General features: G+C 34.0%; 1 long non-coding RNA gene and 4 other non-coding genes across 33 annotated transcripts in view; all 5 read right to left on the minus strand.

The window, feature by feature from the left end:
* LOC143652395 (uncharacterized) overlaps positions 1-27,378 on the minus strand; it is a 156,144-nt gene that overhangs the window by 107,140 nt on the left and 21,626 nt on the right. For 27 of the 29 annotated variants that reach the window (XR_013160608.1, XR_013160630.1, XR_013160634.1 and 24 more), the window contains exon 2: positions 770-1,193. This is a non-coding gene — a long non-coding RNA (uncharacterized LOC143652395). Of the gene's footprint in view, positions 1-769; positions 1,194-15,126; positions 15,724-22,519; positions 22,562-22,744; positions 23,411-27,378 lie in introns of those variants that run through there. The other 2 variants (XR_013160626.1, XR_013160610.1) reach the window with 2 other exon arrangements.
* LOC143652834 (small nucleolar RNA SNORD116) lies at positions 766-856 on the minus strand. The gene has a single exon (XR_013160890.1). It is a non-coding gene; the product is annotated as a small nucleolar RNA SNORD116 (small nucleolar RNA).
* LOC143652833 (small nucleolar RNA SNORD116) lies at positions 3,179-3,272 on the minus strand. The gene has a single exon (XR_013160889.1). It is a non-coding gene; the product is annotated as a small nucleolar RNA SNORD116 (small nucleolar RNA).
* On the minus strand, positions 4,991-5,082 carry LOC143652836 (small nucleolar RNA SNORD116). Its single transcript, XR_013160891.1, has one exon. It is a non-coding gene; the product is annotated as a small nucleolar RNA SNORD116 (small nucleolar RNA).
* LOC143652898 (small nucleolar RNA SNORD109A) lies at positions 21,844-21,910 on the minus strand. The gene has a single exon (XR_013160945.1). It is a non-coding gene; the product is annotated as a small nucleolar RNA SNORD109A (small nucleolar RNA).

The following is a 27,378-nucleotide window of genomic DNA, read 5'->3' on the forward strand; positions in this document are numbered from 1 at the left end:
TACTATGGAATATATATCAGTAAATCAAGACAGTCTAACCAAATGCATCCACACATGCTCATGGAACTTTCCATTTCAGGCAAAACTACGTATACCTAATTATGAAACCCATAGAAACTCTGTGAAAATCTGAGAAATCCCAGCAGATAAATCCCCTATAACAGCATCCATTTTTCTTTAGTACTTCTCCCTGCTTTATTCTTCTGGTCAACAAGTCAAATTGAATTTTTATTCGACCCTATTATGATATTGATATAACAGCAAAATGCTCCATACCATCACTGGATTCTGGAGTGCCCCAAAGAGTTTTTCAACCATCTATATAATTAGTTCCATTTCAATCTACTCAGTCACAATTGGCCCTCAAATGTCCACAACAATAAAATATTCTAGGAAAATATTCCTAATTCTGTTGCCTTAGACTCTAATCTTGATACCATGGACCAGCTTTCCTTCTCCTAGACATAAGTGGCTAAGGATTCTCTGTAAAGGTCTAAAACGCCTGTGCCTTTTGTACACTGATCTGACAATATCCCTGCCTGATCCACAAGCACCAATATACAGAACTTGCTTGGGAAGGTTTGCCCTCAGAACTATGACACCAAGAGACCTACCATCCATGGCCATGTGAAAATGTATCTTTCTTCTTGTGATGGAAGGACTGAAGGCAACTGAAATATTCAAGTATTAAGTGGGAGCACATAAGAACAAAAGGCAACTGTCTCTCATTCATATATGCCTTGGAATGAAAGAACATGCTATGCTGTACCTCACTTCGATGAGATGAGAGAGTAGAGATTTCTCATTCAGTTTGCACAGCTTTCCAAGGAATGCATCTTGGGTGTCATTAATATACAAACATTCACCAACTACTGAATTTTATATCTCCAAACTTGGCATTCAGACAGCAGATAGCTTTAAACATTTTCTCATATTGGATCATCAAGTGCCACGTCATTGAGTATGGAGAAGACCAAGACTCTCAAAGAGTAAATCTTAGCAGATCTGTTATGATATGACAAGAGCTCTCTGTAGTTGTATGTATTCCTGGGAGAATATCAGTAATTAAGCAATAATAATGTACTGGCTTCTGAAGAATCTTCACATTTTGTCCATGGATTCCCTTTCATATTTGGGTATTACACAAATGGAGAGTTTTCTTGTCATCCACAAGGATTTTCTCCCAAGTTCCCCTGAAGTATAAAGAAAAAAAATGCATACTTGAAAATCATACACAGGATTACAGGTAAAAGAAAAACGCCAAATTTCCATAGAAATTTATGTTATGTATGAATGTCGGTACTTCGGTATGACAGTAGATATGTTCTATGTATGTAGGTAGACATGCTTACCAGGGTACATGCAAAATCCTTCCTGGTATACAATTCTGAGGTCTCCACCCAGGAAATGTGCTCCTAAAATCAATGCCTTCAGCCCTCAATCTGTCCAATTTGACCAAGTGTGAATATGGATATATGCCACTTTCAGCCACTGTATACATGACTGTATACATGACTGTATACACGTACACAAACTTATTCAAAAATTAGTGACCACCAGAAAATAACATCTCAGGCATAAGTAGAGCCATCCACTAGCACCCCTGCCCTTCTGATCAGGTATCATCTAACAATCTATACTTCATTCAATACACATATTTGTTCACAACAATGAAGCTAACATGCCATCACTAGACCAATAGTGAACCCTGTATCAAATGAACTTTTATACAGAATGGTACGTTAGGTCTCTTACAGGAAATGGAGCAGTTCCCAAATATCTGGCAGTTTCACAACAAAAGGGCTTCCATGTATTGACAGCAGAGGAGCAAAAGATGACAAAGCTAAATTCATCATTAGTACCATCATTGTGCCTGCACACAAGAACCCAATGTATACAATCATATATAAATTCTACCCAGGACTCATATGCTGAGGGGAGTCAACCCACATATCAATTGATTTTGCAGATGGAAAATACAAAGGAACAAACCTCTTAAGCATTACGTGGCCAGATACCACCTAAACTAAATCTCACCTAAACCACACCTAATATAATCATCAACAAAATCAACCATGGAACTAACAATAACAACAGACAATTACACACATCAATTCTTAGAATTTAATTTCTGCACTCAATTTTTGCTATCATAATTATCAATTCTGCACAGCTATGGGCAACAGAGGATTGGATGAATCAAACTTCCACTGAAATGCACTGAGGATAGGGATGCAAGTGAACTGGTGGCATTTTCTGAGAAACACCTTTACTTAGGAAATAAAGTATGTTCAAAGTTCCACAATTCAGCAATCAGCAATTTTATTTCAGGGCTTCTAAAAGTTTTATGGGAGTGAATGAGGGCCAATGGATCACTTCAATACCCAATTAAGGGAAAGGTCAGGCTCAATTCTGTGAAAAATACACTATAAGTAAATTAAGGCAATTTTCCAAAATGTTTGTACCCAAAGACACCAGAACATTCCATTCCAAACACTACTATGAAGAATGTATCATTCCCACAGAAAACCATAGAGATCCTATGACAGCTTACAGAAAAAAAAAAATGGCAAATCACCTGTAACAATATCTAACCATTTCAGGAACACTGTTCCTGTTTACTTCTTCAGTTGTCCAGAAGCCCACACAGCACTTTCATTTCATTTGGACATAAATAATTAAGTAACATGGGACAAGTCCTTTTTACTGGATACAGGGAATGTGTAAAATTGATTTACAAAATCCACCTCCCTAGTTCCAATTAAATAAACCCAATCATCACTGGTAGACAAATTACCTTCCAAAACAGGAATCTTTGCTAAATGCTGGAATTTAGGCTTTAATTAATGGCCCAAAAGACCCTCTCTTTAAGACAGTGAGTTGTGTGCTAAATGAATGTCTAAAATGCTTGCACAAATTTAAGCTACAGTATCACAATTTCTCTACCAAAATGTCACCCACTAATTCACAGAATTTGTGTATTTTCTTTGAATACTGCCCTCACCAAGGATCCATTCAATCAAGGGATCTCCTCATCAAGTCCAAGCAGAAGGTTAAATTTTTTGAGTCCCTGAATTACTGGAGATATTCAAATTTACAGCCACTGTATGTGAGCATAGAAGGGAATATGTGGATATTTTCTGTCACTCACATATTACTTACATTAAGACATGATACAAAACATCAGTTCAAAGAGAGGAGATGGTAGGGTTTTCTCAGTCATTTTGTTCAGCTTTTCCAGGGAATGTATATTTGGGTGTCATCAACAATCCAAGCATATTCCTATTCCCTGGAGTTTTAATCTGCAAGCTGTGGATTTAGACTGTCTATAAACTCTAGGATTTCAGTACCCTGGCATTTACAGATTCATGCCATTGAGTATGGAGAAGAGACAGGAGACACATGGATTGGATATCAGCATGCCGTTGACACAACATGAAATAATTTCCCATTGGCCATGTATTCCATAGGAGAACATTCATTCAGCAAAATGCTACTGCCCTGAATGATCTGCTGGCTTCCAGAAGTCTCTGGGCCATGCTACTGTCAGAGACATCCTTTCATTTCTGGATGTCCAATTAAATGCAGAATCTTCCCATCAGAAGGGAATTTACTTGTTGGTAACTCCAACTGAGAAGTGTAGAGAAAACAAGCACGTTTTCTTATGTGTATGTAGAACCACTGGCACAAAGAGAAACACACATTATTCCACAAATTTATATGCTACATGTATAATTCATTTGCTTCTTCTACTATAAAGTATTTCATACTTATGCATGATGTATGAATGTACTTATTTACAAATAAACAGATGTACGTATATTGAATGTGTACATCTAGGTATACATGTATGTAGGGTGTAATCTCCTGCTACAAAACATTCTTTTTCAAAAATTCCCTAGATTCCCACTACAGGAACATGCTATATAAACTGACTAGATTCAAAAATTAATTTGTAGAATTTGACCAAGTTAAGAAAATGAAGTATGACACATTTCCCTTCCTCATCAGTCCTTGCACTGTAAGGAAGGACATCTACTGCTAATCTACATTGAGACTCAGCACAGGTTTGACTTCAACATTGGTGATTTTTAGACACAATCAGAAATGAACTACTCTTGGCCAGAAAGCAAAAGCCACAATGAAATAACACTTTAGGGATTAATTGGGGCACATCATGACACAAGGCCACAGAGCCAAAGATCCATCTAGAGAAGCCACTTCTGGCTTCTGAACAAACATTTGTTCAGAAGACAAAGTTCACACCACCTCACAAGACCAATACAAAAATCTACGCTACAAGGTCACTTTGTAGGTTGGATTGTGTTTGCCAAGTCTTTCACTGGAAGTGTGTAATCTCAAGTACCTGACACTTTCATATTGGCTTTATTACTTTGAGAGCAGAACAAAGGTAAAGTCACACAACCAAGTTTTCATCAGTAACATTTATTTTGAGGCAATTACCCCACAAGAACCCTTAGATGAAGTTAAATTCTTTATTTCAGTTGTGGTGCTGTGTTAAGCCAATTCCACACAGCTATGGTCACTGATATTCATGGATGAAACAGATTTTTTAAAAGGTATTTGGTGTAGAGATGCACTCATATTTCCTCACCAAATGAAAACTCTGGGAAAACATGTCTAATTCCAACGGCCTTAGACTCTAAACCTAACACCATGGGTTTTTGTTTTCCTAGAGATCAGAGCTAAATCAAGTCACGAAATAAAATGTCAGGACTTTCCATGAAATGTCACAATGTTCCCACCAAAATTCCACATACGCCAACATACAGAATCTATGTATTTGTTGGAATTCTTGCCCTCATAAAGCATCCATTCAACCACAGGGTCTACTATTCACAGATGTGTGAAAATTTGCTACTGACTTCAGGACTGTAGGAAATTGAAATTTTCAAGCAAATTAGGAGCATGAAGGGGATATATGGAAATGCTAATACATTCATATGTTCTTTGAATAAGACAACACGCAGGAGCTCAGTTCAATGAAATGAGATGGAAGAGATATCTCACACACTTTGTCCATCTTTCCAATGGATGTATTTTGGGTGTGATCATTGATGCATTCACATTATAGACTATGGAACTTTTAAACTCTCAGCTGGGCATTTGGGCAGCCCATTGCTTAAAGCATTTCCCACACTACATTATCAGTTTACAAGTCATGGGGCATGGGGAAAAGTTATGATACGAAAGGAATGACTATCAATAGGCCATTTGTATTATGATAAGAATTCCCTGCAGGTGTACAAATTCTTAGAATTCAGTATCAGTACCTCATGCTAAGAAAAACAAAACAACACACAGGATAAAACACCTGCCTTCATGAGCAATACACTGGTTTCTGAAGAACCGGCCACAGCTCTTCCAGTGATTTCCTTGCATCCTAGGTATTAATAAAAAGTAAATTAAGTATGCCTGCAAAAAAATGATACCTGTGTATATGCAGGTAAACATGCTAGACATTCAAGGGGCTTCCACCTGCACAAAAACATTGCTATTATATAATTATCAGGTCTCAAGCCTTCAACCCTCAATCTCTCTATTTTTACTAAGTATGGATGTTAAAATATGCCACATCCCCTTTGCCTTTCTGTGACTTCATAGAAGCATACTTGATGTTAATACGCATTTTCCTAACAACATATTAGAATTCAACACTGAAGTAAAGATTTTGGATGTAATCACCAATAAATGGACTTGGACAGAAAGCAATGACCACCAGAAAATAATGTCATTCATTCAGTGGCAACTATCACTGAGAAGTGAAACGCATACTTGAGAAAAATACACAGGATTACAATTTTCCCAATGGTTCACATACTACATCTACATTTCATTTACTTCTACCATTAATACACATGAGTATATACTTAAGTAAGTACATATATGTATATGCTTCTATGTATGCATGCATGAATGTTGTATGTGCTTATTTAGGTACACGTGCATTTAAGGTATATATAGCCTCCTGCACCAAAAGCATTCTTTCTCTACAATTCTCTGCACTTCAAGGGATAAATGCTCCACAAAATTAATGCCTTTACAGTGGCAGAGAGAGTTCAAACAGAGTTGAGAGGCTACTCTGGAGGTTGCTCTTATGCAAGCTTCAGGTAGACCTTCCTACCTTTCATAACCTGCCAACCCCTAACCAGGACCATTCCAGCCAGTCCTAAAGAACACCTAGGGCAATATGTAAGATTCCGCAATGGTTCCAAGCACGAGAGTAACTTTCCAGAAACCCACAATCCCCAGATGGGTCCCTGGTTCAGATAAGTCCTGAAACCTAGCACAGCCTCTCCTGATTATCAGATAGTTCCATCTCCCTACCCCATATTAGTGACAGACCCTTCCAATAGCAAAAATTTAGAATTACCATAGCCCAAACAATCCCAAATAGAGGTATGGAAAGATCAAAGGTGATGGTGGAATTATACATAGAAGACAGGACTTAATAAATGAATATGAATGCTGAATCATTACATTGATATCTCTTGTAAAATATCTCCAATATTTTAGGGCAGCTAGAAGTAGAAACCTAAAACTGTGAAATTGTAACCCATGTCAAAGTCTGAAATATGTTCTACAACTAATTGTGGTGTTGTGCTTTGAAATTTATAGCTTTATTATACATTCTTGTTTACAAAAAAAGTAGGAAAAATCGATTGTGATGATAAAAACGAAATTAAGCCCTCTAGCCTCCTATATTCTGGAGCAGCTAGAAGGAAAAATATGAGAGGATCGTACAGCAGCCCATGACAAACTCTGGGATCTATCCTGTAACCACTTTTTGAAGAGTGCTTTGAAAACAAATTTTTTTATTTCTTTGTTTTGGATATATGTTACACTATACAATAAAAAAATAAAAATAAAACAAAAATAAATGCCTTTAGTGATCAATTTATCAAGTTTAAACTTGTTTGGATGATGAAATCCACCATGTTCCTATCAGCCTCTGCATTCCAAGTAAACATACCGAATGTTAATTTATCTTATGATTAACCATGGCTTTGACTTCAATATTGAAGTAACATATTTATGCAATTAGAAATGAACTATAGTCATCAAAAAAACAAAGAAATAATGCTTCAGGGATTAACTGGGGTATTATTGGGACACTGAAACATGGAGCATGAGACATCCACTGAAGAAATAAAAAATGATAAAATTTTATCAACAAATTTAAATTAACAACAACAAAAAAGTGAACACGTGTTCTTAGATGAATTTTAAATCTAAGAAATGTTTAATTCCTAGTTCTGCGGTGCAAGTATTCCACTCACTATGGGCACTGACTTGCGTGCATAAAGCAAACTTCCAGTGAAGTGCATCTGAGAACAGGAAGTGGGGAAATGGCACTTATCTTTAAAGTACTTAGGTAGTGAAAAGAACCTGGGAAGCTTACACAATGGCTACTTTTCTCTTTGGCCAAAGCCATGGAATTCCTGGAGTTCAAGTCCCTAAAATTTGAGGGCCTCCCCAGCGACTGTGGTTGTCAGGAGTTTCTCGCTCTTAGACTAGTTCATACTCAACTTCCAGAAACTCATCAAAATAAGTATGTGTTCCTAACAGCTTTAGCATCTAGTGGTGTATACTACAAATAAGCAAAATTGAAGTGCTATATCTCTCTGGCTAGTTAGTACCTGTCTCTCCAGATTCTGGGATAGCAGTTTGCAAGCAACCTCATTTCTCTGAGAAGTCCAAAGGAAGTCATTGTTTTTTATTTTATTTTATTTTTTTTTGTAGTAAGAAAGACAGTAATGACTTCCAAGTTCTTTACATTACTCTAAGTAGGAGGAATCATAAGGTATTAATGCAGGCATCAAACTCAAAAATGCAAGTGTCCCTACTTACAGTGTGATAAAAGTTTAGAGCCATATTATTTTCTTTCAGGTTATGTGAATCCATAGTATGATTCAAAACTTGCTTTGCGGAAATTATTACATAAGAAAATGGTAAATGAACAACATTCAAAGTAATGTGGCAAGAGATCTCCAGTAGAACTGAAGTATGGGTAGGTCAATAAGAATCAATCATTTCACTATAAAAACCTCATTTCTCTCGCTTATAGGTCCCCTAAGTTGGCAGAACAAGGGATTATATGTGTGCACACCAACCCAAGAGTGCGCCCCTATGCATGAATATTCCCATATGCATCCATCTGTATCTTCTGTAAGCTAAGCATGAGTTAATACTGATTTCTCCAATTCTAATCCAATACCATGTGGATAATTCTAGTCCTTCCCCCTTGTTTTTATGCACCCTCTTATTCTAACACCAAAAAAGGGCCCCCATCATCTTCCATTGACTTAATTGTTAAATTTCAGTATGTGTTTATAATAGTTTAATAAGCTTTAACCCATGCCCACATGGCAAAGAACTTTACCAACTATAGTACAGTCCTAAGTACAATCTTTCCATTAGCGTTACAGATACCTGTCATTGCCAAAATTACCTAGGTCAGCAACTTTTTCTCCACCCAATTCAGAAAAACCCAAATTTAAGGATATTCTGCAAAATACCTGAGCGGTAATATATAAAACTGTCAAAGTCAAATACAGAGAAGTGCATGCTTCCCCCCCTCCTTTTTTGTTTTTGGGGGGTCTGTTTTTCTTTCCTATTTTTTGTCTTTGTTCATTCTTTGTTTGTTCTTAATCTTGCAGACTGAGGAATGGAAGGATAAGATTTCCATTAATACTGAAAATGTCTAGTTCTCAACAAAAATTACAAAACATACAAGGAAATAACAAATATGATCCAGATACAGGTAAAAAAGAACTTGATGGAAAATATTCCAAAGGAAGCTCAATCTATGGGGTTACTAATTGAAGATCTTAGAACAACTCTCTTAAATAGGATCAATGAAGTAAAGGAAAATATGGGCAAAGAATTCAAGGAAATCAGGAAAACAATATATGGCCAGAGTGTGTGTAGGCTATTGAAGTCAAGTTGGAATCAACACAAACTAAGTCGCAACAGATTTAGGACAATAAATGTAATCAGCATAGAAGCCATAAATAAAATATCTGAAAAAATGACTCAAAAGAAGTGATTCAAATGGCTCATTGAAATAGGTCATCAAAACAAAAAAAGGATATCACTAATGGAGGAAATGAGGGCAAAAAAAGGCATAAGACAAAAATAATTATCAACTGGCAGAAATAAATCTTCCCCTACCAGTAACTGTCTAAAATATAAATGGATTAAACTATCCAATCAAAAGGTAGAGATTAGAAGAATGGATATAGAAACATGATATGACTATATGCTATTCATAGGAGATACATCTTAGATCCATAAGTACAAACAGTTTTTTAGTTTTTGAAAGAACTGAAAAACATTTCATGCAAATAGTGACCAGAATGAGTTTGGGTGGTTATATTAATAATATACAATATAGACATTATGTCAAAAACTTTTATAAGAGACAAAGAAAGAAATTATATAGAGATGAGAGGGTCAATTATACAAGAATATTTAACAAGTATAAACATATATGCACCTAATGACAGGGCCCCAAGTTATTTGAAAAAAACACTGACGATATTCAAAGAGAGAAACAGATAGTTCTACAGTAAGAGTTGGAGATTTCAATGCAATGCTTTCAATAATGGATCGAATATTTAAAGAAAAGACCAATAAGAAAACTGAAGACTGAACAACACTATAAATAGTATCTAACAGACATATATAGAAACTTTCACCCAACAATGACAGAAAACACAGACTTTTCAAGTACACACAGATGGTTTTCCAAGAAAGACTATGTTAGTGCACAAGAAAATCGCAATGCATTTAAAAATATTGAAATTATAAGATGTAAATGCTCTGAACACAACAGAAAGAAATTAGAACTAACAACAAAAGAAAAACTGGAAAATTTACAAATATGTGGAAACTAAATAGGAGACTCAAACAACCAAGGGTTAAAGAAGGAACGATAGGGATAACTAGAAAATAAGATGAATAAAAACAAACATACAATATATAAAAAATTATGAATGTAATAAAGGCAGTGCCCAGAGGGAAATTTACATTTATGAACATATTAAAAATAAGATTTCATAAGTCTATAAACTCTAGAAGATCTCTGGTTTCTAGGAGGTCTCTTATTAATGTGGTTTTAGATCATGTGGAGGATATGGAGGAAAGACTTAACAGCAGGGAAGCAAATGATACTGGAGATTATCTGGAAGAAAGAACAGAGGAAGGCAGCAGAGAAGCCTCAGAGTACACAGAAGAGGATACTTCCAGAGAAATCCTGTCTTCAGAAAATAGGTCCAGTTGGTTAGCTACATCTAAGCCTGATGCTTTAGCTCAGGAGGCCTCAGCTGGTGACCGCAAGCCTTTGTTTGGTAAACCTTCCGTTAATTCTCCCCAGGATAGGACAGTGGAGGCTATGAGACTCTTATAATGTGTGGAAAAGAACTAAAAGAGTGTGGAAAAATACAGGAAGCCCTCAACTGCTTAAAGCACTTGACATAAAAAGTACAGATCCTAAGTCACGCTCCTGACTTTAAGTTTCTATAAGCAACTTAATAAAACTTGAGTATATGAACTGTTTACTACATATTAAAGTGAAACTGAGTTTGAGATAATTTGTGCTTCCATAATTGAATTTGGGGGCAGTGTGAAACATTTAAGGGGCGAGAAAGCTCTCAAAGAACCTGTTTTTGTTTCTAAATCTTGTGTAAACTATGCCTTTATCTTGACCCCTACCCCTGGAATACATATATTGTTAGATTCTGAGCACTAGGTTAATATTTCTTTACTTTTCTTTTAGGCATATGCTACAAATGTAATAGAACTATGTTATTTCTAGAAAAGTTTTTGTAAAATTATTCTGGCCATTCTTATTTTTACTTTGAAAGTGATCACCTTTATATAGCATGCTTCAGATAAAAAATAAAGTTACTTTACTCAAGTAAAAAATAACAAGATTTCAAGTTAATAACCTACCTTCCTATCTTGAGGAAATAAAAACAAGAGCCAAGTAAACTCAAAGTGAGTAGAAGAAAGGCAATAATTAAGTTTAGAGGTAAGTGACATTAAGAATAGAAATACAGCTGACACAATAAACAAAACAAGAAGTTGGTACTTTGAAGGATAATCAATAAAACTGGCAAAACTTCACCTAGACAAATAAAAAAAGATGAGTTTTCCTTCTAAAATTAGAAGGGAAAGTACTGAAAATCATTATTGACCTTACAGAAATAAAAGGAGTTATGAGAATAATGTGAACAATTATATTAAGTTAGGTAATCTAGACTAGATGCAAAAATTCTTAGAGAAACACAAATTCACTTAACTGACTCAAGAAGAAACAGGAAACCTCAACATATAACTGGTACAGAGACTGAATCAATAGTCAATGTTTCACCAAAGAAAAGTTCAGAACAAGGAAGCTCCACTAGTGTATTCTACCAAAAATTTTTAAGAGAGGAATTTATACCAATCCTTCTCAAATGAACCGGAAGCACCACCTAATTCATTCTATGAAGCCAGTATCACTCTTATATGGTAAAGCATCACAAAAAAAGATAATTACAGACCATGTGCCCTTATGAATACAAATGCAAAAGTCCTTAACAACATCTTAGAAAACAAAATCTAACAACATGTTACAAAGAGGATACCCGTTGACCAAGTGGGTTTATTCCAAGCATGCAAAGGTGTTTCAACATATGAAAATCAATGTGGTGTACTAGATAAATAGAATGAAGGGGGGAGAACACATAATTATCTCAATAGATTCAGTAAAGGCATCGGACAAAATCTAGCACCCTTTCTTCATCTAAACACTAAGAAAAGTAGGGATAGAATGGAACTTCTCAACAAGATAAAAGGCATTTGTGACAAACTCACAACTAACATTTATACTTAATGGTGAAAGACATAAAGCATTTCCCTAAGATCAGGAACAAGACAAGGATGCCACTTTTACCACAGCTAGTCAATACTATCAATCTAGCCAGAACAATTAGAAAAAGAAATAAAAGGTATCCAAATTGGAAAGAAGTAAAACTATTTTCATATGACATGTCCCTATATAAAGAAATTCAAAGTAATCCATACAAAATTATTAAGACTTAATAAAGTGGTTCAAAGCTTATTAACAATGGGGAAGGGATCAAAATTAGCAAGCAAAAAAAATTGTTTTTCTACACACTAGCAATGAACAATCTGAAGAAAAAATTAAGAAAACAAACCCTTTCCTAATATTAAGCCATCTGATGTCTTTACTTTTGTTTAGGTTTTCTTTTATTTCTTTCAAAAATGTTTAGTGGCTTTCAGTGTCAAATTTTTGTACTTATTTGGGTAAATTTACTCCCACATGCCCATTACTATACACATGTTCATGTCAAATAAATAAATAAATAGCATTTGACAATCTCCAAATGCCATTCATTATAAAATTACCCAAAAAAAAAAAAAAAGGAGTAGGCAGACTTTGTCATTCTGATAGAAAACATTTAGGTAAAACCTACAGCTACCATTAAGTTTACAGTAAAAGTCTCACAACATTAACAAAGAGAAAAATTTAAATCATCCTTATTTCATAGAAAGTATAATCTCATAAATTAGATGATTTAATATTGTCACAATGGGAAACTTAAGTTTATCTACAGATTAAAAGGGACAAATAATATCAATTTTATTTCATCAAAATTTAAAGCTTTTGCATTTCAACAGACACCATCAATAAAGAGAAAGAACAATCCATAGAATGGGAGAAAAAAGTTAGAAATCATATCTCTGATAAGAGATCTGCATCCAGAATATATATAAACTCTTAAAATCAGTAAGAAAACCCAATTAAAATTGAAAAAAAATTCTGAATTAACGTTTTTATAAAGATGATATATAAATGTAAACAAGCACATGATAATTTACTCAGCGTCAGTCAATAGCAAAACGCAAATAAAAAACATGAGAAATTATGTCAAATAAAATGTTAAAGTTGGGAACTCCAAATATAAATCCCAGCATAAAAGAAAAAAAAAACTGACATAAATAGTCCAAATCAACTTTTTGAGTACTCTGCAAAATAACAAAAATCTTGAAGCTAGCAGAATCCTCTTAATCAAGGAAACAAACAAACAAGCAAACATTTTTTTTTCCAACCCAGCCAAATCTAGGATTAAGACAGCTTTCTGGTGTTTTAACTGACCCTGGTCCCATTTCCTTCCCCAGTAGTCTTGAAAATAACAACATCCATTCCAGAAACTGGTATTAGAATGAGCAGAAAAGACTTCATTCACATAGAACTGAATTTTTATTTTGATCTGTCGGGTAGCTCCCTGAAATAGGAACTCAAAAGGCTTCATTTTATCTTCTTTAATTCAGAACTTGTACAATATTGAAGTAGCTAGTAGTAGGGAGTAAGGGGGGTAGCATTTGTTGAAAACATTTACAGGCAATTTTTTTAGTTCATGCTGCCTGAGAAAACGGATAGCAATGGATACTGAGGCAAACAATAAAATTAAAAAAGCTTGATAAAAAAGGCTGGGGAATGAGATGATTTGGGGAATGGGAGCTTTGAAAAATCCAGTGCATTCCTTAGAGTATAGAAGGCCACACACAAGAGTAGGACTCTAAGCAAGCTCAGTAAAGACAATAAAAAGCCCTAAGCTCTATCCTCTGGGTGGCAAGGAACTGGGGAACCAGGAAGTGAAGACTAAAGTAGAGTTCTAACCTGCTTGGGTGAGTACTGAAGGTGTGTCACTACATATACACAGAGCCTGTCTGCAGAAATCGGGAGATTTTCTGGTTCCAGGTTTTTGTAAATCTCTGTACAATCATAAGCTGACCACTACTCTAATGAAATGGAGATGAGAGTGGATACACATGACAAAAAATACAAACTTTATAAAAGTAGCTCAATAAAGTCATTAAGCAAACAATTATGATAATAAGCAGGAACAATAAATTCAGGGGAGAGGGATTAACTGATTTTCCTAGCTCCTACATATTATAATATTCAAAATGTCCAGCTTGCAAAAAAAATTGTAAGGCATGCAAAGAAATAAGAAAGCATGTTCCTTACACAAGGGGAAAAGTAAACAATATAAATTGTCACTGAGGAACCCAGACATTGGTCTTAACTGGAAAACTACTTTAAATCACCCATTTTAAATATGATCAAAATGCTAAAGGCAACCAGTTTTTTTAAACTATAGGAACTCATGAAATAATAGCTCACCAAATAAGGGATATCAAAAAAGAGACAGAAATTATAAAAACCTAATCAAATAAAAATTCTGCAGTTGAAAAATACAGTAACTGAAATGGAAAATTCACGAATGGCTGAACTGCAGATTTGACTGGCAGTATATAAAATCATCAAATTTGAAAATAGATTGAAATTATCCAGTTCAAGGAACAGAGAAAAAAGGAATGAAGATAATCTAAAAGACCATGGCACAGCATCAAGTGTACTAATATACATAGAATGGGATATCTAAGAAAAAAGGAGGGGACAGAGGGACAGAAAGCACATTTCAAGAAAGGAGGGCCAAAACTGACCAAATCTGATAATCTCTACATATTCAGAAGTCCAATGAACTCCAAGTAGGATAAATTTAAAGAAATTCACATCAAGACATGTCATAATCAAATTGTCAAAAGACAGAATCTTGAAAGAAGCAAGACAGAAGCAATTCATCCCGTAAACGAAATCCTCAATAAGATTAATAGCTGATTTCTCATCAGAAACCATTGTATCCAGAAGGCAGGTGGATGGCATTTTCAAAGTACTGAAACAGAAAATTTCTCAAGAAGTCTAGTCTGGTGAAAGTGTCCTCCAAAAATGAGGGAAAAATTAAGACATTCTCAGATATATAAAAACTGAGTTTGTTGCCAGCAGACCTGGTCTACAAGAAAATGCTAAAAAAAAAAAAAAAGCCTTTCAGGGTGAAATGAAAAAAAAAACTGGACAGTTAATAAAATTCAGATGAAGGAATAAATAACTTTGGCAAAGGTAAACATGAAATTAAGAATAAAAGCCAATACTGATATATTTTTGTTTGTAACTACACTTTTTTTCTATGATTTAAAAGACAACAACTGCAGGGTAGTGCAATGGTGGATCAGTGTCAGAATTCTCACCTGCCATGCAGGGGACCTGGGTTCGATTCCTGAGGCCTGTCCATGCCAAAAAAAAAAAGAGACAACTGCATTAAAAAACAATTATAAATCTATTTTGATGGGCACACAATTAATTAAGCTGGAATCTGTGGCAATAACAGCATAAAGAGGAAGAAACAAAGATATATAGTTGTAAAGTTTTTATTTACTATTGAAATTACATTGCTGTTACTCTACACTAGGTTGTTAAAAAGTAAGATGTTAATTGTAATCTCTAGGGCAACCACTAAGAAAATAACATATATAGTAAAAGAAACAAAAGGAAATTAAAATGGTAAACTAGACAATATGTGTTTAACAAAAAAGAAGACAATAATGGAGGAAGTCAGGAACAAACACTATGAGACATATAGAAAACAGCAAAATGGCAGAAGCAAGTTTTTCTGTGTAAGTATTTACATAAAATATAAATGAATTAAACTCTCCAATTACAAGGAAACAATTGGAGGCATGGAAAATTATGTTCCACCTATGTCCACTTAGATTAAAGGACACAAATTCTTGAAAGCAAATGCATGGAAAAAGATCTTCCATGCCAACAATGCCCAAAGATGAGCATAAGTTGCTAAAATAAGATCAGGAAAAATAGACTTTAAGACTTGTAAAAAATGTTACAAGAGACGAAGGAGGATATTACATATTAATAAAAGGATTAATTCTTAAGAAATTGTAATAATTATAAACATATACACATCTAACAACAGAGACGCAAATACACGAAACAAGCACTGACAGAATTGAACAGACAAACAGGCAGTTTTATATAATTAGCTGGAGACTTCAATACCTACTTTCAAAAATGGATATAACAACTAGATAGAAGACCAAAAAAGAAATAGAGGAATTGAACAACTCTGTAAACCAATTAGACCTAATTGACACGTATAGAACACATCACTCAAAATCTTCAGAATACACATTTTTCTCAAAGGCACAGGGAACATTCTCTAAGAAAGAGCAAACGGTTAGGCCCAAAACAAATCTCATACATCCATCATATCTCATGTACATCACTATTTGCTCATATTTAACCTGATTTTTTTAATACTCAGTTATTTACCAAACTTTGCTAAATAAGTTTTGCCAACCCTAAAGATGAAAAACCCATAATTCTGATTGAAAAATGATAACAAAAATCAAGAGAAATATATTTTTTAATTTACTAGAGTAATTCACACTGTCCATTCTCATTGGCAAAGATAATAGAAACAGTAGATTAAAAGAGGACGTGTTTTGTTTTATAATAAATTATACATTTGAGTATTTAATATGGGTTACTTAGTAAGATATTTTGGAGTATAGAACATTTTAAGGTGTCATCATGCCCCAAATTTTGAAATGATGGATATCATACAAAATGGACATCAAATATGTGTCAGCATTCCCAAATATTAATGTTATAATGATAATCTGGAAAGATACTAATGTGAGACCACTTCTTGATATCAAAAAATTTTTAAAAACCCAGAAATCTAAGAATGGAATATTACCTATTCCAAGGAAAACTGTCGCTGAATTTGTAGTATGTCCAGATAGAAATTAATGTGAGGTCAGTATACGAAGACTTGCTTCTTATGATAAGACAAATATTATTGAAATATAAAATAAACTTGAGGCACTGACAATTATGTATCCACTACATCCATCCAAAGACACTGATTCTGACCTATTAATATGGACATTGATATTGTTTCAAATATTGTATTTTTTAAAATCTCAATTTCAAACATCTAGCAAAGTTTCAACTAGTTGAGTGCTTGTACACAAATACAAAATCTGGGTAATAGCAAAAGACAATTTGTTAACTGGGATCTAGCAAATTGTGAAAAATTTTCATTCTAGGAAAACTACCTGTAGAGTAGACTGAAAAACTCCTGTTTTTATTTTATACTCATCTATGTTGTTACTAAATCATATTGAATAGTTATTATTCATATAAATAATTAGAAACTATATCTTTTGTATGAAGTACATGAATATAAATGAACTGGAAAGAAAATGAAGAACTAAAATGATTGATGGAAGAACTTCTGGTTCCACACAAGAGGGAATAAGTCCATTCCTTCTTATTCCTCCCATAAAATACAAACACAAACCTTGGGAAAAAATGTATAGCAACTGATGTATAGTCTCTGAAATGCTAAAACAAGCTGAAAGATTGACTAGGGTCCGTGAGGCTTAAGGAACCACCCAGAAGTGCATTCCTCATTTTCCTTTCTTTATCTTTTGTAAGTCTCTTATATGTCCTAGTCTGGTAGCTAAAGTAGGCCACAACAATGGAAGGGGGAGATTTAAAAAAAAAAAAAAGGCTATAGAAAAACCATGCCTTTTCTAGTCAAAGACCTACATAATGCAAAACCCTGTAGGAATGAACTTTACTTATTCCTGCCCTAATCTGGGTGAAGACCACAGGACCCCTCTTCACAATAACACTCCAGCAGAGGAGACCTTGAGCAGAGCTGTCTTCACTCATACCTTGAACTAATGAGGCAGTACCTCCTCCTCTCCCTACCAGTTATCTGAAGAACAAGCCTGCCCTCCACTAATACAGGCCATTGCAGTTAACACTCCCTCACCCTACCAGGTGCTAGTGGCTCCACATTTTTTCATAAGAAACCAGAGACACCAGAAGGAGGACACAAAATAATTTTCAGGAAGCAAAAGAAAATAACTATCAAATCAAAATTCTGTATTCAGAGAAAATATCCTACAGAAACGGAGGTGAAATAACGACACTCTTAGATGAAAGAAAAATAGTTATCTATATACTATAGATAAATCAAAATGGAATATTCAAATTTGTTCTTGTAACCCACTGGAAGGCAGAAAAGAGGAAAGAGAGGAACTACAAATAACAAACAAAAAAACTAATTAAAAATTGCTACAATCCTAGGCAAATTTAAGATTGTCACAGGATAAATGATTATCCAAAAATCAACAGTATTTCTATATACTATCAACATATAATTGAAACAAATTTAAAAAAACACAATCGTTTGTATATGGAAAACTAAAAAATGGTAATGAAAGAAATCAAAGATCACCTAAATAAAGAGAAAAACCTGAGCTTATGAACTTAAGAGTTGATATAATCAATACATTTACTATTCCCAATTTTTCTAAAAATGTAATACAATAACAAGTTTGTGGCAGAATTTTTGGCAGCTATAACAAACTGATTTTAAAATGTATGAAAGCAAAGGAATAACTAAGACAATTTGAAAAAATTATGAAATTGAAAGCCACATTAGTTGATATTAAAACTACTATAAAAATAATTAAGACATCATAGAATCCACAAAGAGAGAAACACAGGTAAATGGGACAGAACAGGGAGTCCAGAAACACATCCACAGAATAATGGCCACTTGGTTTTTCACAAAGATGCAAAAGCAATTAAATGGAGAAATAAACGGTTTGGGAACAATTGGTCATGCCTATGCAAAAAGATGTACCTCAACCTAATCCTCACACCTTATACAAAAATTAACTAGAAATGAATTATAAATCTAAATGAGCCATTAAATTATTTGAGAAATAACAGGAGAAAATCTTTTTTACCTGGGGTAGGTGAAGAGTTCTTAAATATGCCACCTAAACCATGAATCATAAAAGAAAAACATTAATTGGATTTTATAAAAATTAATAATCTTTGATCTGAGAAGGAGGATGTCTAGTGGATGAAATGACAAGTCACAGTGTGAAAAATATCTGCAAATCACATAACAAACACAACAGATTTCTGTCTTCAGTATATTAAAAATTCTCTAAATTCAAAATAAGAAAACAGTAATCCAATTAGAAAATTGGCAAAATATATGAAGAAAGTTATCAAAAAAGATATATAAATGGCAAATAAGCCCATGAAAGGATGTAATGCACACAATCATTAGAATGACTAAAAAAAAATAATGTTTATCTAAGTGCTGACAAAGGTGTTGAGCATCAGGATATCTCAATGGTTCCTGGGGGAATGTAACATAGTACAACTACCTAGGAAAATACCTTGGTAATTTCTTTTAAATGAAACACATACTCAGCATACAGCACAACAATCCACCTTGAGTATTTATACCCTATATCAAGGGTTGGTAGACTACATCCCAGAAGCCATCCTCTTTTTTGTTGTTTCATGCAAACATAGCCACACCCATTCATTCTACAGTAAAGCTGAGTAGATTGCAATAGAAATCACATGGACCACAGGCCTAAAATATGTCTTATCTGATCTATCAAGAAAAACGTTTGATGACACCAGCCTTAGAGAAAACTTATTCATAGAAGCTTTACCGGAAATAACACAATAATATTCAAAGGATGAAATGGATATAAATGACAGGGAATGCATAGAATGAAATATTATTCAACAATGAAAAGAAACAAGCTATTGATACAAGCTACAATTTGGACGCATCTCAAGGAAATAATGCTGAATAAAAAGTTTCGAAAGTCATATACTGACATGCAAGAGACCTGGGTTCAATTCCCAAACAAACAAAAACTTCAACAAAATGGTGCTGCAATAATGGGATATTCATATAGAAAAATAATGAAATGTAACCCCACCATACAGCACACACAAAAAAGTCATACACTATATGTCATTTACATAACAGTCTCAAAAATGCAAAAACATATGGATCAAAATAAGATCAGGGATTACCAGGCTTTAAGAGTGAAGGTTTTGACTGTGAAAGAAAAGCAAAGAGGAATTTTATAGGGTGATGCGACAGAGCTATATCCTGATTATGGTTATGTTTATGTGCATCTACACACATTAAACTCTCAGAACTGTACACTAAAAAATAGAATTTACTGTTTAAAACTTAAAAAAAAGACTAATGCCAAAATGTACCACAATATTTATTATTCTAAATTGTTCAGCACATTTTCATAAAAGAGAAAAAATTGATAATTAAAAGAATTCAAATAAATGAATATGTAAATATATGAATACATAAATAAACTATTCCCTTATGATTTGTATTATGCTTGTATTAATGCTTGTTTTAAAAAGAGAACATTTCTGACTATTCTGAGGACATCAGTCACCAGGTCCAAATAACACACAATCAACTGGACAATATTTCTTATTAACTAGTATCTAGATTAGATTGACAGAGTATCTTTTAACTTTCTATTGAAGTATAATATACATACCAAAATGTGTATACACAAAGTGCACAACTCAATAAACTCACACCAACCCAAAACAGCAAGTAAACAAAACACAGATCTATAAACAAATATTCCTAGAAATCCAGAAAGCACCCACATGCCTTACTACCAAAATTTCCCACAGATATCAAGATCTTGCTTGACCTATGTGACAATGCCAATACATTATTTTGTTTAAGATATCTTTATAATACGCCTTAAAATAAGGTGGTATGAGTTTTCTGACTTGATTTTTCTTAAGACTTTTTAATGCTATTCTAGTTCCCTTGCCTTTCGTATGAATTTTAGAATCATTTTGCTGTCATATTCAAGGGAGCTTGTAAGAATTTTGCTTTGGATTTCACTGAATCTAAAATTAAAATTGGAGAGAACTGACACTTTAACCATATTGAGCCTCCTGATACATGAACATATAATATCTCTATATGTCTACACTTTCACCCACATTTTGCAATTTTCTTCACACAGATCTCATACATAGCTTTATCTGATTTACACTGAAGTAATTTACTTTTTGTGCTACCAGAAAAGGTATTTATTTTGAATTCCAGTTGTTCACTGTTAGTATATAGTAACACAATGGATCTTTGTAAATTGACCATGTATCCTGCAACTTGGTAAATTCAGTTTTTAGTTCTAAGGGTATGTATGTATGTAATAATCTGACCACAATAATCATGGCATCAACATTCTCAAACCATTAAGAATTTAATTGTTTGAGAAACCTCAATAATATAATGATATTATTGAATTTCACAAAAGGATATTTCTCTGCAATATGAAGCAAAAACATACAATTCCACAAAATTCTATAATTGTCTCTCCATGCAAATATCAGAAAAAATAAAATAAATAGTAATGATTCAGAAATGATTTAGAGACAATCACCAAACTAAAGAACACACCATAAAAATATTTTCCTGTAAGCCTCTGAAAGACGCAACCAGAGACCTTCATGACCTGGCACAGAGCACATGATGCATGGATTTCAAAGAAGCCAGGTGCATCTACTCACCCCTATCCTCTGAAGTGGAGGACCTCATGCTAACTCAGCAAAACATAACAGAAAGAAAAGCAAAGAAACAGTCTCAGAAAATACTCAATAGTAAAAGTAACAAAGTACCACTGTCATGATTTAATACAGGCATGCAGTGTTTCCTATTTTTATCTAAGACTTCCAGTGTACATAATTTCTTGACCCCTTCCTAATTCACTTTTTGTTGCTTCCTCACTCATTACTCCAGAATATATCTCCTATATACATCTATCTACAACTCTACCACTCTGTTCAAAACAAGAACAATGAAGCAAGTCTGAAATCAATTAGCAGGTCTAAAGATGCATACTGCACTGTATGTTAAGATGCCACTGCCCTGCTCTGAGAGAAGGAAAAGGCACACTCATACGGTATTATGTTGTCACCAATAGGCAAACGAAATAGAGGTAAGATAGAGCCAGGCTCTAAGAGTCTTATTTGTCCTATTAAAGGGTCACTCATCTGGACCTCAGATTGACATCTGGAATGAGTCCCTCAGCATCCTCAGACAATTATACTCATCATTGATCAAGACAAGCACCCCCCTGACAAATAAGCATTTCTATAGCCAGGCTCATTCTCTGAAGGTCAAGGTACTGTAATGCATAGTGAACATTAATTTTGTTTGCTATCTAAATAATAGAACTCTTATGTCTATCACACAGATAGACATAAGAGTTCATGGTTGCTTTATAAACTTAGATAAAATCTAAGAAATCAAAAAAAAAACCTTTAATCAACTAAAATTTCAAAAAGTAAATAAGGTAGCAAAAATAATATACAGTATGAATATAATAAAAATGAGTAGAAATATTCTGAATGTGCCAGTAATTTAACACTAAAAATAAGCCAATATTTTAGCACACTTGAATATTACTAGAAGATTATTTCATGCAATATAAGATGGTGTAAATGGTAATATATCAATGATTCCACAAAATGATTCAGTTTACTTCAAAGATTTTTTGGTTAAAGGAATGAAGGAACAATTCGGATTAGTTGACCCAGGTGAGGCAGGCACCTCAAAAAAGCATTTTTCCTTTGAACCTCTGAATGAAAGAGCTTCAAAGACCTTCAATCTTTTTATGTCACTGGCCACAAAACACATAAAACTTCAAAAGCACCAGGTTAGCTGCTCACCTCTTTTCCCTGAAGTACTGTAACTTGTTCTAGCCTATTGACCTGCAGCAAAATACCACAAAGAAAATAAAACAAATCAGAAAATGCATGAAATCCGTTAAAAATAAGGCACATTTATTTATCACACAGACAACCCAACATTTCCAATCCTTGCCATAAGCATCACAGTCATTTGATCTTTTGTCACTTTCATTTCTTCACTTGTTTCCTCCCTAAATTCCTTACCCGGCAAATATTCATAATCTTCTCTACCAAGCTGAGCAAATAACTGACACAACGGTCTCTTGAATGAGACATTCCAAAGTTGTATTCCACCCCAAAAAGGCTTGATGAAAATGCCCTGTGATGTGAAAAACAAAAGGCACATTTAACAGGAGTACTGTGAGGCCTATATTCTAAAATTAACAGATTAGACCCTTAAAGAACAGAACATAGGAAATGATGGAAAAGCAGATGGGAGTTCTCAAAAGATACACGAAAAAAGAATCAAAATGGAAAAGGATATCAGAGGGTTAAGACACAAAAGGGTTATGGAGAGAACAGGGCAGGCTATGGTGGCTCAGCAGGTAGCGTTCTCGCCTGCCATGGCGGAGCTCCGGGTTCGATTTCCGGTGCCTGTCCATGCTAAAAAAAAAAAAAAAAAAGGAATGGAGAGAATGCAAACTATATTGCCTCGATTACTGAATGCAGTAAGACTCCTAGAAGGAATGCACGGATAAACTGACAGAGGGATAAACGCTAGTAGGGAATTGGGGAACTCAAAGTGCCATGAATGAATAGTGAGTTTCAAGTATTTCTTTTCCTCTAATGTCTCCTGATCTGTATTCTGAAAAGAACCTGAAAAACAAAACAGAACTGCTTACCAAATACAAAAAACAAGAACCAACAATATGCTTTTACAAGAAAACCACTTTAAATGTAATGATGCAGATAAAAATGAAGGAATATAGACAGGCATATAATTTCAAATAAAAATCAAAAGAGAGCTGGAGTGGCAATATTAACACCCATAAATGTAGATCAGAGTAAGGAAAATTTTCAGGGATAACATAAGACATTACATAAGTCAATTCAACAAGAAGATACAACACTCCTAAATGTGTAGGCTATGTAACAACAGAGCTTTAAAATGCAGGGAGCAAAATATACAGAACCGAAAATCTTCAATTATAGATGGAGACTCCAATTCTGCTCTTTAGTAATGAATAGAATGAGTAGACAGAAAATTATCAAGTTTAAAGAACTTAACAACACCCTAAAACAACTAGATCTAAACGAAATTCGTAGAACATTCCACACAATAGATTTTAAATGCACAAGGAACATTCCTCAGGATAGATCCGAAGTCATTAAAATGCCTTAATAAATTTAAAAGAATTGGAATCATACAAATGTATTTTCTGACAATGATAAAATTAAAACAGAAATGAAAAACAGAAATATAACCGGGAAATCCCACAAATAACTGAAGACACACTTCAAACAACCAATTGCTTAAAAGAGAAAGTCTCATGGGAAATTAGAAATATCATGAACTAAATGAATATGGAAATAAAATGTATCAAACTTGTGGAACTTTAACCCATATCAAACTCTGAAATATGTTCTATAACTACTTGTTGCAATGTACTTAGAAATGTACTGCTTTTTTATGTATATGCTATATTTCACAATAAAAAATGTTAAAATTTTTTAGGAGGCACTGAATGATATGCTTAGGAGTCTTTCAAGAGCAACTAAAGAGACAATAACAATAAAATGCAATACATGATCTGGACTGGATCTAATAAAGGAAAAGATCCAGAAGGACAATATTTTCACATATGAGAAAAGTGGAATATAGATAGAAAATTTTATATCAACGTTAAAATGTATGAATTTGTTATGTTTACTTAATATGGTTACATAAGTGAATATCCTCATTCTTAAGAATTATATCAGGATGCATTATGTGTTCAAGGAGCTTATGTATACAAGCTCTTCTCAAATGTTTAGAAAATTGATATATAAACAGGTAGACAGAAAGACAGATGGATGATGGGCAGAATGATACAGAAAATGTATTAAAATTGGTACATATGGGTATCTGGAGGCTTTACTGGAATTCTCTGTATTGGTTTTATAACTCTTCTGTTAGTTTGATACTATTTAAAATTGAACAGTTTAAGGAAAAAATCTTTAGGAGGCAGTTATAGATGCACAGGGGAATATTAATAAAATTAAAATCTTTATAAAAGAATCAAACCAACAATCTAAACTTCAAAACTAAAGCACTAGAAAAAGAGCAAAAGAAAACCAAAGGAACAGAAGAAGTAAGGAATTAATAAAAAGCAGAGTTTAATGAAATTAAAAACAGAAAGAAACATAGAGAAAAATCCAGGAAAACACTATTTGGTTCTATGGAAAACAACAAACTCCTAGATATGTACCTAACCTGACCCTCCCCTACCCCTACCCCACCCCCCACAAAGGAGACGCACATTTATAATAGTAGGAATATAAAGGCGGCATATCTATGACAGATATTATCCCATAAAATTAAAATAATAGAACACTACAAACAATTTTACCCATATAAATTCAACAACTTGCTCACAAAAGCATTCTTCATGAAAGAAAATAAAAGTAAATAAATTAGACCTCATCAAATTAAAAAAAAATATTTTGCTCTGCAAGAAACCCTTGGCATAAGAACTGAACAGACACTTCACCAAAGAGCATATATGGAAGGCAAATAAACACATGAGAAGCGGTTCAACATCATTAGCCATTAACAAAATGCCAATTAAAACCACAATAAATAGGATACCCCACTTATGAGAATGGTTAAAGAAAAAAAGTACTGAAAATGCCAAATGCTTATGAGGATGCAGAGCAACTGGAACTCTCATGCATTGCTGGTGAGAATATAGGATACAGCTACTCTAGAAACATTTGGCAATTTCTTACAAAATATGCTTAGTGTGCATGTACTTGACTTAAAACCCAGCAAGCATACCTACCCATAGGCATTTATCCTAAAAAAAAGTAAATTCATGTTCACAAATAATCTTTCGACTAATGTTTATGACATCTTAATCAGTAATTACCCAAATTGGAAATGTTCCAAATATCCTTCAATAAGTGAATAAATGAACTATATACATCCATACAATGGAATGATATGCAACTACTAAAAAGAAAAAAAATTATTGGTATACACAACATGGACCAGGATCTCAGATGCAGTTTGCTAGATGAAAGAAGTCAGACCTCAGAGGCTATGTATTGTTTGATTCGATTTATACGACATTGTGGTAAAGACAAATCCATAGGGACAATTCACAAGGGGTTTTAGCGTAAGAGAAAGGGTTGACTATAATGGAATAGCACAAGAGACTTTGGAGAAGGGTAGGGGTTAGAACTATTCTGTTTCGTGTTGTGGTAGTGAGCATATGATTCTATGTCCTTGTTCAAAAGTTAAAATTGTACATTACAAAGGGGATTTTACTATATGAAAAGTAAAAATAAATTTGTAAACGTTACAATGAAACTGAAAAAGCCTGGTGCACATCACTAAGCATATTGCTTATGTGCCAATTCCACTCTCATATTTTGAGACTGTTTGTGCGCTAACATGCATTAAATCAAAGAAATACCACTTAAACAAGGAATCAGATATTGAGAGCTGTCTATATAATTAAACGTTTAATGAATGCAAGATTGGTAGACTACAAAACTATCAAAATTGTGGGGTCACTAAAATGAATAAATGGACACTCACTTCCACTTGCTCATAATGGGACCATTCAAAACAGTGATTTTGTCTCTTTTTTAGTTTAGATTTCTCACAATATATGACCATATATGAATATATGATTTTCACTCAAAAGAGCATCTTTTGCCTTGACTGTGAGAAAAGAAAGCCCCTGAATTCACACAGGAATTCATAACCCTAAAGCATACTATGCCACCTGGTTTGCACATGGAAACCAGAGATTACAATGAATGAGGAGGCTGCACCATCAGAAATTAGGGTAATAAGAAAAAACTGCATTGCAAATGTACACAAACATTATGAGGAATGTCAAAATACTGAGGAAAATCAAAATGTCATTAAATTCTACTAACTACTCTCCTTGGGTACTATATGATGCAATTATTCTAGATATCCTTTGTGTATCATAAATAACAATGGAGAGTGAGTTAATACATTGTATTCAGGGCAGGCTGTGGTGGCTCAGCAGGCAGAATTCTGGCCTGCCATGCCAAAGAGACCTGGTTCACTTCCCTTTGCCTACCCCTGCCAAAAAAAAAAAAAAGCAATGTATTCCAACCCACATTTATTCAATGCCATCTTGACCTGATGCTCAAAGCAAAAAAGTAAAATACACATAGCTATTATATCAACCAGATGTCAGGTGATAGGCTTCAGCTGCATATATCATGTTTTACATTTACTTATTTTTACCTTAAGAACAGTTGAAATCAATATTCACTAAGCATACACGACTGTCTGCCTTCAAATGCAGCAAATATGACCTTTTCCCTGCTGGATAGTTCTGCACATGTTAAAACAGAATTAATTTATCATGTGGCTGAGTTAATATGATTATTTGTCATGATCTGAATTAGCTGGTTCTCTAATTCAGGGATTATATTACAGGTTGCTTTTGTAAATAAAGTTTTACTGAAACACAGCCATGTGTATTCATTTACACATTGTTTACGGTTGCTTTTGCACTATCACAGCAGAGTAGATTACATGCTAGAGAGACCACAGGGCCTGCAAATCTGAAAATATTTGGCCCTTTACAGAAAAATTGTCAATCCATGGTCTAATATAGTAAAGGCTGGAGTGATAATTCTATATAATTAAA

The sequence above is a fragment of the Tamandua tetradactyla genome, chromosome 12 (assembly GCF_023851605.1).
Source record: "Tamandua tetradactyla isolate mTamTet1 chromosome 12, mTamTet1.pri, whole genome shotgun sequence".
NCBI lineage: Eukaryota > Metazoa > Chordata > Mammalia > Pilosa > Myrmecophagidae > Tamandua > Tamandua tetradactyla.